Here is a 13,112-nt window from a genome sequence, read left to right as displayed (position 1 = left end):
TGCTACTGAGGCCTGGTGCACCCGCGGCGACGGCATGAGGGACGACGTCGTGAGTTTGGCCGGGATTTCTCAACGGCGACGGATGTTCGTTCCGCGCGGTTGTGATTTTCGCTAAGCATGCTACTGACACCTGGTGCACCCGCGGCGACGGCATCAAGGACGACATCGTCAGTGTGGCCGGGATTTCTCAACGGCCGCGGATGTTCGTTCCGCGCGGTCGTGATTTTCGCTAAGCATGCTACAGACGCCTGGTGCACCCGCGGCGACGGCATCAAGGACGACATCGTGAGTGTGGCCGGAATTTCTCAACGGCCGCGGATGTTCGTTCCGCGCGGTCGTGATTTTCGCCAAGCATGCTACTGACGCCTGGTGCAACCGCGGCGACGGCATCAGGGACGACATCGTGAGTGTGGCCGGGATTTCTCAACGGCGGCGGATGTTTGTTTCGCGCGGTCGTGATTTTCGCTAAGAATTCTACTGACGCCTGGTGCACCCGCGGCGACGGCATCAAGGACGACATCGTAAGTGTGGCCGGGATTTCTCAACGGCCGCGGATGTTCGTTCCGCGCGGTCGTGATTTTCGCTAAGCATGCTACTGACGCGGTGCATCCGCGGCGACGGCATCAAGGACGACATCGTGAGTGTGGCCGGGATTTCTCAACGGCCGCGGATGTTCGTTCCGCGCGGTCGTGATTTTCGCTAAGCATGCTACTGACGCCTGGTGCACCCGCGGCGACGGCATCAAGGACGACATCGTGAGTGTGGCCGGGATTTCTCAATGGCGGCGGATGTTCGTTCTTCGCGGTCGTGATTTTCGCTAAGCATGCTACTGATGCCTGGTGCACCCGCCGCGACGGCATCAAGGACGACATCGTGAGTGTGGCCGGGATTTCTCAATGGCGGCGGATGTTCGTTCTGCGCGGTCGTGATTTTCGCTGAGCATGCTACTGACGCCTGGTGCACCCGCGGCGACGGCATCAAGGACGACATCGTGAGTGTGGCCGGGATTTCTCAACGGCGGCGGATGTTCGTTCTGCGCGGTCGTGATTTTCGCTGAGCATGCTACTGACGCCTGGTGCACCCGCGGCGACGGCATCAAGGACGACATCGTGAGTGTGGCCGGGATTTCTCAACGGCTGCGGATGTTCGTTCCGCGCGGTCGTGATTTTCGCTAAGAATGCTACTGACGCCTGGTGCACCCGCGGCGACGGCATCAAGGACGACATCGTGAGTGTGGCCGGGATTTCTCAACGGCCGCGGATGTTCGTTCCGCGCGGTCGTGATTTTCGCTAAGCATGCTACTGACGCCTGGTGCACCCGCGGCGACGGCATCAAGGACGACATCGTGAGTGTGGCCGGGATTTCTCAATGGCGGCGGATGTTCGTTCTTCGCGGTCGTGATTTTCGCTAAGCATGCTACTGATGCCTGGTGCACCCGCGGCGACGGCATCAAGGACGACATCGTGAGTGTGGCCGGGATTTCTCAACGGCGGCGGATGTTCGTTCCGCGCGGTCGTGATTTTCGCTAAGCATGCTACTGACGCCTGGTGAACCCGCGGCGACGGCATCAAGGACGGCATCGTGAGTGTGGCCGGGATTTCTCAACGGCCGCGGATGTTCGTTCCGCGCGGTCGTGATTTTCGCTAAGCATGCTACTGACGCCTGGTGCATCCGTGGCGACGGCATCAAGGACGACATCGTGAGTGTGGCCGGGATTTCTCAACGGCCGCGGATGTTCGTTCCGCGCGGTCGTGATTTTCGCTAAGCATGCTACTGACGCCTGGTGCACCCGCGGCGACGGCATCAAGGACGACATCGTGAGTGTGGCCGGGATTTCTCAATGGCGGCGGATGTTCGTTCTTCGCGGTCGTGATTTTCGCTAAGCATGCTACTGATGCCTGGTGCACCCGCGGCGACGGCATCAAGGACGACATCGTGAGTGTGGCCGGGATTTCTCAACGGCGGCGGATGTTCGTTCCGCGCGGTCGTGATTTTCGCTAAGCATGCTACTGACGCCTGGTGCACCCGCGGCGACGGCATCAAGGACGACATCGTGAGTGTGGCCGGAATTTCTCAACGGCGGCGGATGTTCGTTCCGCGCGGTCGTGATTTTCGCTAAGCATGCTACTGACGCCTGGTGCACCCGCGGCGGCGGTATCAGGGAGGACATCGTGAGTGTGGCCGGGATTTCTCAACGGCGGCGGATGTTCGTTCTGCGCGGTCGTGGTATTCACTAAGCATGCTACTGACGCCTGTTGCACCCGCGGCGACGGCATCAGGGACGACATCGTGAGTGTAGCCGGTATTTCACAATGGCGGCGGATGTTCGTTCTGCGCGGTCGTGATTTTCGCTACTCATGCTACTGACGCCTGGTGCACCCGCGGCGACGGCATTAAGGACGACATCGTGAGTGTGGCCGGGATTTCTCAACGGCCGGGGATGTTCGTTCCGCGCGGTCGTGATTTTCGCTAAGCATGCTACTGACGCCTGGTGCACCCGCGGTGACGGCATCAAGGACGACATCGTGAGTGTGGCCGGGATTTCTCAACGGCGGCGGATGTTCGTTCTGCGCGGTCGAGATTTTCGCTAAGCATGCTACTGACGCCTGGTGCACCCGCGGCGACGGCATCAGGGACGACATCGTGAGTGTGGCAGGGATTTCTCAACGGCCGCGGATGTTCGTTCCGCGCGGTCGTGATTTTCGCTAAGCATACTACTGACGCCTGGTGCACCCGCGGCGACGGCATCAAGGACGACATCGTGAGTGTGGCCGGGATTTCTCAACGGCGGCGGATGTTCGTTCTGCGCGGTCGTGATTTTCGCTAAGCATGCTACTGACGCCTGGTGCACCCGCGGCGACGGCATCAGGGACGACATCGTGAGTGTGGCCGGGATTTCTCAACGGCGGCGGATGTTCGTTCTGCGCGGTCGTGATTTTCGCTAAGCATGCTACTGACGCCTGGTGCACCCGCGGCGACGGCATCAAGGACGACATCGTGAGTGTGGCCGGGATTTCTCAACGGCCGCGGATGTTCGTTCCGCGCGGTCGTGATTTTCGCTAAGAATGCTACTGACGCCTGGTGCACCCGCGGCGACGGCATCAAGGACGACATCGTGAGTGTGGCCGGGATTTCTCAACGGCCGCGGATGTTCGTTCCGCGCGGTCGTGATTTTCGCTAAGCATGCTACTGACGCCTGGTGCACCCGCGGCGACGGCATCAAAGACGACATCGTGAGTGTGGCCGGGATTTCTCAACGGCCGCGGATGTTCGATCCGCGCGTTCGTGATTTTCGCTAAGCATGCTACTGACGCCTGGTGAACCCGCGGCGACGGCATCAAGGACGGCATCGTGAGTGTGGCCGGGATTTCTCAACGGCCGCGGATGTTCGTTCCGCGCGGTCGAGATTTTCGCTAAGCATGCTACTGACGCCTGGTGCATCCCCGGCGACGGCATCAAGGACGACATCGTGAGTGTGGCCGGGATTTCTCAACGGCCGCGGATGTTCGTTCCGCGCGGTCGTGATTTTCGCAAAGCATGCTACTGACGCCTGGTGCACCCGCGGCGACGGCATCAAGGACGACATCGTGAGTGTGGCCGGGATTTCTCAATGGCGGCGGATGTTCGTTCTGCGCGGTCGTGATTTTCGCTAAGCATGCTACTGACGCCTGGTGCACCCGCTGCGACGGCATCAGGAACGACATCGTGAGTGTGGCCGGGATTTCTCAACGGCGGCGGATGTTCGTTCTGCGCGGTCGTGATTTTCGCTAAGCATGCTACTGACGCCTGGTGCACCCGCGGCGACGGCATCAAGGACGACATCGTGAGTGTGGCCGGGATTTCTCAACGGCCGCGGATGTTCGTTCCGCGCGGTCGTGATTTTCGCTAAGAATGCTGCTGACGCCTGGTGCACCCGCGGCGACGGCATCTAGGACGACATCGTGAGTGTGGCCGGGATTTCTCAACGGCCGCGGATGTTCGTTCCGCGCGGTCGTGATTTTCGCTAAGCATGCTACTGACGCCTGGTGCACCCGCGGCGACGGCATCAAAGACGACATCGTGAGTGTGGCCGGGATTTCTCAACGGCCGCGGATGTTCGATCCGCGCGTTCGTGATTTTCGCTAAGCATGCTACTGACGCCTGGTGAACCCGCGGCGACGGCATCAAGGACGGCATCGTGAGTGTGGCCGGGATTTCTCAACGGCGGCGGATGTTCGTTCCGCGCGGTCGTGATTTTCGCTAAGCATGCTACTGACGCCTGGTGCACCCGCGGCGACGGCATCAAGGACGACATCGTGAGTGTGGCCGGAACTTCTCAACGGCGGCGGATGTTCGCGCTGCGCGGTCGTGGTTTTCGCTAAGCATGCTACTGACGCCTGGTGCACCCGCGGCGACGGCATCGTGGACGATATCGTGAGTGTGGCCGGGATATCTCAACGGCGGCGGATGTTCATTCTGCGCGGTCGTGGTTTTCGCTAAGCATGCTACTGACGCCTGGTGCACCCGCGGCGACGGCATCGGGGACGATATCGTGAGTGTGGCCGGGATTTCTCAAAGGCGGCGGATGTTCATTCTGCGCGGTCGTGGTTTTCGCTAAGCATGCTACTGACGCCTGGTGCACCCGCGGAGACGGCATTAGGGACGACATCGTCAGTGTGGCCGGGATTTCTCAACTGCAGCGGATGTTCGTTCTCCGCGGTCGTGGTTTTCGCTAAGCATGCTACTGACGCCTGGTGCACCCGCGGCGACGGCATCAGGGACGACATCGTGAGTGTGGCCGGGATTTCTCAATGGCGGCGGATGTTTGCTCTGCGCGGTCGTGGTTTTCGCTAAGCATGCTGCTGACGCCTGGTGCACCCGCACCGACGGCATCGGGGACGACGTCGTGAGTGTGACCGGGATTTCTCAACGGCCGCGGATGTTCGCTCTGCGCGGTCGTGGTTTTCGCTAAGCATGCTGCTGACGCCTGGTGCACCCGCACCGACGGCATCGGGGACGACGTCGTGAGTGTGCCCAGGATTTCTCAACGGCCGCGGATGTTCGTTCCGCGCGGTCGTGATTTTCGCCAACCATGCTACTGACGCCTGGTGCACCCGCGGCGACGGTATTAGGGAGGACATCGTGAGTGTGGCCGGGATTTCTCAACGGCGGCGGATGTTCGTTTCGCGCGGTCGTGATTTTCGCTAAGCATGCTACTGACGCCTGGTGCACCCACGGCGACGGCATCAAGGACGACATCGTGAGTGTGCCGGGATTTCTCAATGGCCGCGGATGTTCGTTCCGCGCGGTCGTGATTTTCGCTAAGCATGCTACTGACGCCTGATGCACCCGCGGCGACGGCATCAAGGACGACATCTTGTTTGTGGCCGGGATTTCTCAACGGCCGTGGATGTTCGTTCCGCGCGGTCGTGATTTTCGCTAAGCATGCTACTGACGCCTGGTGCACCCGCGGCGACGGCATCAAGGACGACATCGTGAGTGTGGCCGGGATTTCTCAACGGCCGCGGATGTTTGTTCCGCGATGTCACGATTTTCGCTAAGCATGCTACTGATGCCTGGTGCACCCGCGGCGACGGCATCAAGGACGACATCGTGAGTGTGGCCGGGATTTCTCAACGGCGGCGGATGTTCGTTCCGCGCGGTCGCGATTTTCACTAAGCATGCTACTGACGCCTGGTGCACCCGCGGCGACGGCATCAAGGACGACATCGTGAGTGTGGCCGGGATTTCTCAACGGCGGCGGGTGTTCGTTCCGCGCGGTTGTGATTTTCGCTAAGCATGCTACTGACGCCTGGTGCACCCGCGGCGACGGCATCAAGGACGACATCGTGAGTGTGGCCGGGATTTCTCAACGGCGGCGGATGTTCGTTCTGCGCGATCGTGATTTTCGCTAAGCATGCTACTGACGCCTGGTGCACCCGCAGGCGACGGCATCAGGGACGACATCGTGAGTGTGGCCGGGATTTCTCAACGGCGGCGGATGTTCGTTCTGCGCGGTCGCGATTTTCGCTAAGCATGCCACTGACGCCTGGTGCTCCCGCGGCGACGGCATCAAGGACGACATCGTGAGTGTGGCCGGGATTTCTCAACGGCCGCGGATGTTCGTTCCGCGCGGTCGCGATTTTCACTAAGCATGCTACTGACGCCTGGTGCACCCGCGGCGACGGCATCAAGGACGACATCGTGAGTGTGGCCGGGATTTCTCAACGGCCGCGGATGTTCGTTCCGCGCGGTCGTGATTTTCGCTAAGCATGCTACTGACGCCTGGTGCATCCGCGGCGACGGCATCAGGGACGACATCGTGAGTGTGGCCCGGATTTCTCAACGGCCGCGGATGTTCGTTCCGCGCGGTCGTGATTTTCGCTAACCATGCTACTGACGCCTGGTCCACACGCGGCGACGGCATCAGGGACGACATCGTGAGTGTGGCCGGGATTTCTCAACGGCGGCGGATGTTCGTTCTCCGCGGTCGTGGTTTTCGCTAAGCATGCTACTGACGCCTGGTGCACCCGCGGCGACGGCATCAAGGACGACATCGTGAGTGTGGCCGGGATTTCTCAACGACGGCGGATGTTCGCTCTGCGCGGTCGTGGTTTTCGCTAAGCATGCTACTGACGCCTGGTGCACTGGCGGCGACGGCATCAGAGACGACATCGTGAGTTTGGCCGGGATTTCTCAACGGCGGCGGATGTTCGCTCTGCGCGGTCGTGGTTTCGCTAAGCATGCTACTGACGCCTGGTGCACCCGCGGCGACGGCATTAGGGACGACATCGTGAGTGTGGCCGGGATTTCTCAACGGCGGCGGATGTTCGTTCCGCGCGGTCGTGGTTTTCGCTAAGCATGCTACTGACGCCTGGTGCACACGCGGCGACGGCATCAGGGACGACATTGTGAGTGTGGCCGGGATTTCTCAACGGCGGCGGATGTTCATTCTGCGCGGTCGTGGTTTTCGCTAAGCATGCTACTGACGCCTGGTGCACCCGCGGCGGCGGCATCAAGGACGACATCGTGAGTGTGGCCGGGATTTCTCAACGGCGGCGGATGTTCGCTCTGCGCGATCTTGGTTTTCGCTAAGCATGCTACTGACGCCTGGTGCACACGCGGCGACGGCATCAAAGACGACATCCTGATTTCGCACGGAATTTCTCAACGGCGACGGATGTTCGCTCTGCGCGGTAGTGGTTTTCGCTAAGCGTGCTACTGACGCCTGGTGCACCCGCAGCGACGGCATCGGGGACGGCGTCGTGAGTGTGCCCGGGATTTCTCAACGGCGGCGGATGTTCGTTCCGCGCGATCGTAGTTTTCGCTAAGCATGCTACTGATACCTGGTGCAGCCGCGGCGATGGCATCAGAGACGACATCGTGAGTGTGCCCGGGATTTCTCAACGGCGGCGGATGTTCGTTCCGCGCGGTCGTGGTTTTCGCTAAGCATTCTACTGAAGCCTGGTGAACCCGCGGCGACGGCATGAGGGACGACATCGAGTGTGTGGACGGGATTTCTCAACGGCGGCGGATGTTCGTTCCGCGCGGTCGTGGTTTTCGCTAAGCATGCTATTGACGCCTAGTGCACCCGCGGCGCCGGCATCAAGGACGACATCGTGAGTGTGGGCGGGATTTCTCGACGGCGGCGGATGTTCGCTCTGCGCGGTAGTGGTTTTCGCTAAGCATGCTACTGAAGCCTGGTGCACCTGCGGGGACGGCATCAGGCACGACACCATGAGTGTGGCCGCGATTTCTCAACGGCGGCGGATGTTCATTCTGCGCGGCCGTGGTTTTCGCTAAGCATGCTACTGACGCCTGGTGCACCCGCGGCGACGGCATCAAGGACGACATCGTGAGTGTGGCCGGGATTTCTCAACGGCGTCGGATGTTCGTTCCGCGCGGTCGTGATTTTCGCTAAGAATGCTACTGACGCCTGGTGCACCCGCGGCGACGGCATCAGGGACGACATCGGGAGTGTGGCGGGGATTTCTCAACGGCGGCGGATGTTCATTCTGCGCGGTCATGGTTTTCGCTAAGCATGCTACTGACGCCTGGTGCACCCGCGGCGCCGGCATCAAGGACAACATCGTGAGTGTGGGCGGGATTTCTCAACGGCGGCGGATGTTCGCTCTGCGCGGTAGTGGTTTTCGCTAAGCATGCTACTGACGCCTGGTGCACCTGCGGCGACGGCATCCGGCACGACACCATGAGTGTGGCCGCGATTTCTCAACGGCGGCGGATGTTCATTCTGCGCGGCCGTGGTTTTCGCTAAGCATGCTGCTGACGCCTGGTGCACCCGCACCGACGGCATCGGGGTCGACGTCGTGAGTGTGGCCGGGATTTCTCAACGGCCGCGGATGTTCGTTCCGCGCGGTCGTGATTTTCGCCAAGCATGCTACTGACGCCTGGTGCACCCGCGGCGACGGCATCAGGGACGACATCGTGAGTGTGGCCGGGATTTCTCAACGGCGGCGGATGTTCATTCTGCGCGGCCGTGGTTTTCGCTAAGCATGCTACTGACGCCTGGTGCACCCGCGGCGACGGCATCGGGGACGACATCGTGATGTGGCCGGGATTTCTCAATGGCGGCGGATGTTCAGTCTGCGCGGTCGTGGTTTTCGCTAAGCATGCTGCTGACGCCTGGTGCACCCGCACCGACGGCATCGGGGTCGACGTCGTGAGTGTGCCCGGGATTTCTCAACGGCCGCGGATGTTCGCTCTGCGCGGTCGTGGTTTTCGCTAAGCATGCTGCTGACGCCTGGTGCACCCGCACCGACGGCATCGGGGTCGACGTCGTGAGTGTGCCCGGGATTTCTCAACGGCCGCGGATGTTCGCTCTGCGCGGTCGTTGTTTTCGCTAAGCATGCTGCTGACGCCTGGTGCACCCGCACCGACGGCATCGGGGTCGACGTCGTGAGTGTGCCCGGGATTTCTCAACGGCCGCGGATGTTCGCTCTGCGCGGTCGTGGTTTTCGCTAAGCATGCTGCTCACGCCTGGTGCACCCGCACCGACGGCATCGGGGTCGACGTCGTGAGTGTGCCCGGGATTTCTCAACGGCCGCGGATGTTCGTTCCGCGCGGTCGTGATTTTCGCCAAGCATGCTACTGACGCCTGGTGCACCCGCGGCGACGGCATCAGGGACGACATCGTGAGTGTGGCCGGGATTTCTCAACGGCGGCGGATGTTCGTTCCGCGCGGTCGTGATTTTCGCTAAGAATGCTACTGACGCCTGGTGCACCCGCGGCGACGGCATCAAGGACGACATCGTGAGTGTGGCCGGGATTTCTTAACGGCCGCGGATGTTCGTTCCGCACGGTCGTGATTTTCGCTAAGCATGCTACTGACGCCTGGTGCACCCGCGGCGACGGCATCAAGGACGACATCGTGAGTGTGGCCGGGATTTCTCAACGGCCGCGGATGTTCGTTCCGCGCGGTCGTGATTTTCACTAAGCATGCTTCTGACGCCTGGTGCACCCGCGGCGACGGCATCAAGGACGACATCGTGAGTGTGGCCGGGATTTCTCAACGGCCGCAGATGTTCGTTCCGCGCGGTCGTGATTTTCGCTAAGCATGCTACTGACGCCTGGTGCACCCGCGGCGACGGCATTAGGGACGACATCGTGAGTGTGGCCGGGATTTCTCAACGGCGGCGGATGTTCGTTCCGCGCGGTCGTGATTTTCGCTAAGCATGCTACTGACGCCTGGTGCACCCGCAGTGGCGGTATCAGGGAGGACATCGTGAGTGTGGCCGGGATTTCTCAATGGCGGCGGATGTTCGTTCTGCGCGGTCGTGGTTTTCACTAAGCATGCTACTGACGCCTGTTGCACCCGCGGCGACGGCATCAGGGACGACATCGTGAGTGTAGCCGGGATTTCACAATGGCGGCGGATGTTCGTTCTGCGCGGTCGTGATTTTCGCTAAGCATGCTACTGACGCCTGGTGCACCCGCGGCGACGGCATCAAGGACGACATCGTGAGTGTGGCCGGGATTTCTCAACGGCCGGGGATGTTCGTTCCCCGCGGTCGTGATTTTCGCTAAGCATGCTACTGACGCCTGGTGCACCTGCGGTGACGGCATCAAGTACGACATCGTGAGTGTGGCCGGGATTTCTCAACGGCGGCGGATGTTCGTTCTGCGCGGTCGAGATTTTCGCTAAGCATGCTACTGACGCCTGGTGCACCCGCGGCGACGGCATCAGGGACGACATCGGGAGTGTGGCAGGGATTTCTCAACGGCCGGGGATGTTCGTTCCGCGCGGTCGTGATTTTCGCTAAGCATACTACTGACGCCTGGTGCACCCGCGGCGACGGCATCAGGGACAACATCGTGAGTGTGGCCGGGATTTCTCAACGGCCGCGGATGTTCGTTCCGCGCGGTCGTGATTTTCGCTAAGCATGCTACTGAGGCCTGGTGCACCCGCGGCGACGGCATCAGGGACGACATCGTGAGTGTGGCCGGGATTTCTCAACGGCGGCGGATGTTCGTTCCGCGCGGTTGTGATTTTCGCTAAGCATGCTACTGACGCCTGGTGCACCCGCGGCGACGGCATCAAGGACGACATCGTCAGTGTGGCCGAGATTTCTCAACGGCGGCGGATGTTCGTTCTGCGCGGTCGTGATTTTCGCTAAGCATGCTACAGACGCCTGGTGCACCCGCGGCGACGGCATCAGGGACGACATCGTGAGTGTGGCCGGGATTTCTCAACGGCCGCGGATGTTCGTTCCGCGCGGTCGTGGTTTTCCCTAAGCATGCTACTGACGCCTGGTGCACCCGCGGCGACGGCATCAAGGACGACATCGTGCGTGTGGCCGGGATTTCTCAACGACGGCGGATGTTCGCTCCGCGCGGTCGTGGTTTTCGCTAAGCATGCTACTGACGCCTGGTGCACCCGCGGCGACGGCATCAGGGACACCACCGTGAGTGTGGCCGGGATTTCTGAACGGCGGCGGATGTTCGTTGTGCGTGGTCGTGGTTTTCGCTAAGCATGCTACTGACGCCTGGTGCACCCGCGGCGTCGGCATCAAGGACGACATCGTGAGTGTGGCCGGGATTTCTCAACGACGGCGGATGTTCGCTCCGCGCGGTCGTGATTTTCGCTAAGCATGCTACTGACGCCTGGTGCACCCGCGGCGACGGCATCAAGGACGACATCGTGAGTGTGGTCGGGATTTCTCAACGGCGGCGGATGTTCGTTCCGCGCGGTCGTGATTTTCGCTAAGCATGCTACTGACGCCTGATGCACCCGCGGCGACGGCATCAAGGACGACATCGTGAGTGTGGCCGGGATTTCTCAACGGCCGTGGATGTTCGTTCCGCGCGGTCGTGATTTTCGCTAAGCATGCTACTGACGCCTGGTGCACCCGCGGCGACGGCATCAAGGACGACATCGTGAGTGTGGCCGGGATTTCTCAACGGCGGCGGATGTTCGTTCCGCGCGGTCGCGATTTTCACTAAGCATGCTACTGACGCCTGGTGCACCCGCGGCGACGGCATCAAGGACGACATCGTGAGTGTGGCCGGGATTTCTCAACGGCCGCGGATGTTCGTTCCGCGCGGTCGTGATTTTCGCTAAGCATGCTACTGACGCCTGGTGCACCCGCGGCGACGGCATCAAGGACGACATCGTGAGTGTGGCCGGGATTTCTCAACGGCGGCGGATGTTTGTTCTGCGCGATCGTGATTTTCGCTAAGCATGCTACTGACGCCTGGTGCACCCGCGGCGACGGCATCAGGGACGACATCGTGAGTGTGGCCGGGATTTCTCAACGGCGGCGGATGTTCGTTCTGCGCGGTCGTGATTTTCGCTAAGCATGCTACTGACGCCTGGTGCTCCCGCGGCGACGGCATCAAGGACGACATCGTGAGTGTGGCCGGGATTTCTCAACGGCCGCAGATGTTCGTTCCGCGCGGTCGTGATTTTCGCTAAGCATGCTACGTACGCCTGGTGCATCCGCGGCGACGGCATTAGGGACGACATCGTGAGTGTGGCCCGGATTTCTCAACGGCCGCGGATGTTCGTTCCGCGCGGTCGTGATTTTCGCTAAGCATGCTACTGACGCCTGGTCCACACGCGGCGACGGCTTCAGGGACGACATCGTGAGTGTGGCCGGGATTTCTCAACGGCGGCGGATGTTCGTTCTGCGCGGTCGTGGTTTTCGCTAAGCATGCTACTGACGCCTGGTGCACCCGCGGCGACGGCATCAAGGACGACATCGTGAGTGTGGCCGGGATTTCTCAACGACGGCGGATGTTCGCTCTGCGCGGTCGTGGTTTTCGCTAAGCATGCTACTGACGCCTGGTGCACTCGCGGCGACGGCATCAGAGACGACATCGTGAGTTTGGCCGGGATTTCTCAACGGCGGCAGATGTTCGCTCTGCGCGGTCGTGGTTTCGCTAAGCATGCTACTGACGCCTGGTGCACCCGCGGCGACGGCATTAGGGACGACATCGTGAGTGTGGCCGGGATTTCTCAATGGCGGCGGATGTTCGTTCCGCGCGGTCGTGGTTTTCGCTAAGCATGCTACTGACGCCTGGTGCACACGCGGCGACGGCATCAGGGACGACATTGTGAGTGTGGCCGGGATTTCTCAACGGCGGCGGATGTTCGCTCTGCGCGATCTTGGTTTTCGCTAAGCATGCTACTGACGCCTGGTGCACACGCGGCGACGGCATCAAGGACGACATCGTGATTTCGCACGGAATTTCTCAACGGCGACGGATGTTCGCTCTGCGCGGTAGTGGTTTTCGCTAAGCATGCTACTGACGCCTGGTGCACCCGCAGCGACGCCATCGGGGAAGGCGTCGTGAGTGTGCCCGGCATTTCTCAACAGCGGCGGATGTTCGTTCCGCGCGATCGTGGTTTTCGCTAAGCATGCTACTGATACCTGGTGCACCCGCGGCGATGGCATCAGAGACGACATCGTGAGTGTGGCCGGTATTTCTTAACGGCGGCGGATGTTCGCTATGCGCGGTCGTGGTTTTCACTAAGCATGCTACTGACGCCTGGTGCACTCGCGGCGACGGCATCAAGGACGACATCGTGATTTCGCACGGAATTTCTCAACGGCGACGGATGTTCGCTCTGCGCGGTAGTGGTTTTCGCTAAGCATGCTACTGACGCCTGGTGC

This window comes from Ixodes scapularis, unplaced genomic scaffold (assembly GCF_016920785.2).
Source record: "Ixodes scapularis isolate PalLabHiFi unplaced genomic scaffold, ASM1692078v2 PGA_scaffold12__126_contigs__length_90152505, whole genome shotgun sequence".
NCBI lineage: Eukaryota > Metazoa > Arthropoda > Arachnida > Ixodida > Ixodidae > Ixodes > Ixodes scapularis.
Note: the sequence above shows the minus strand (reverse complement) of the source record.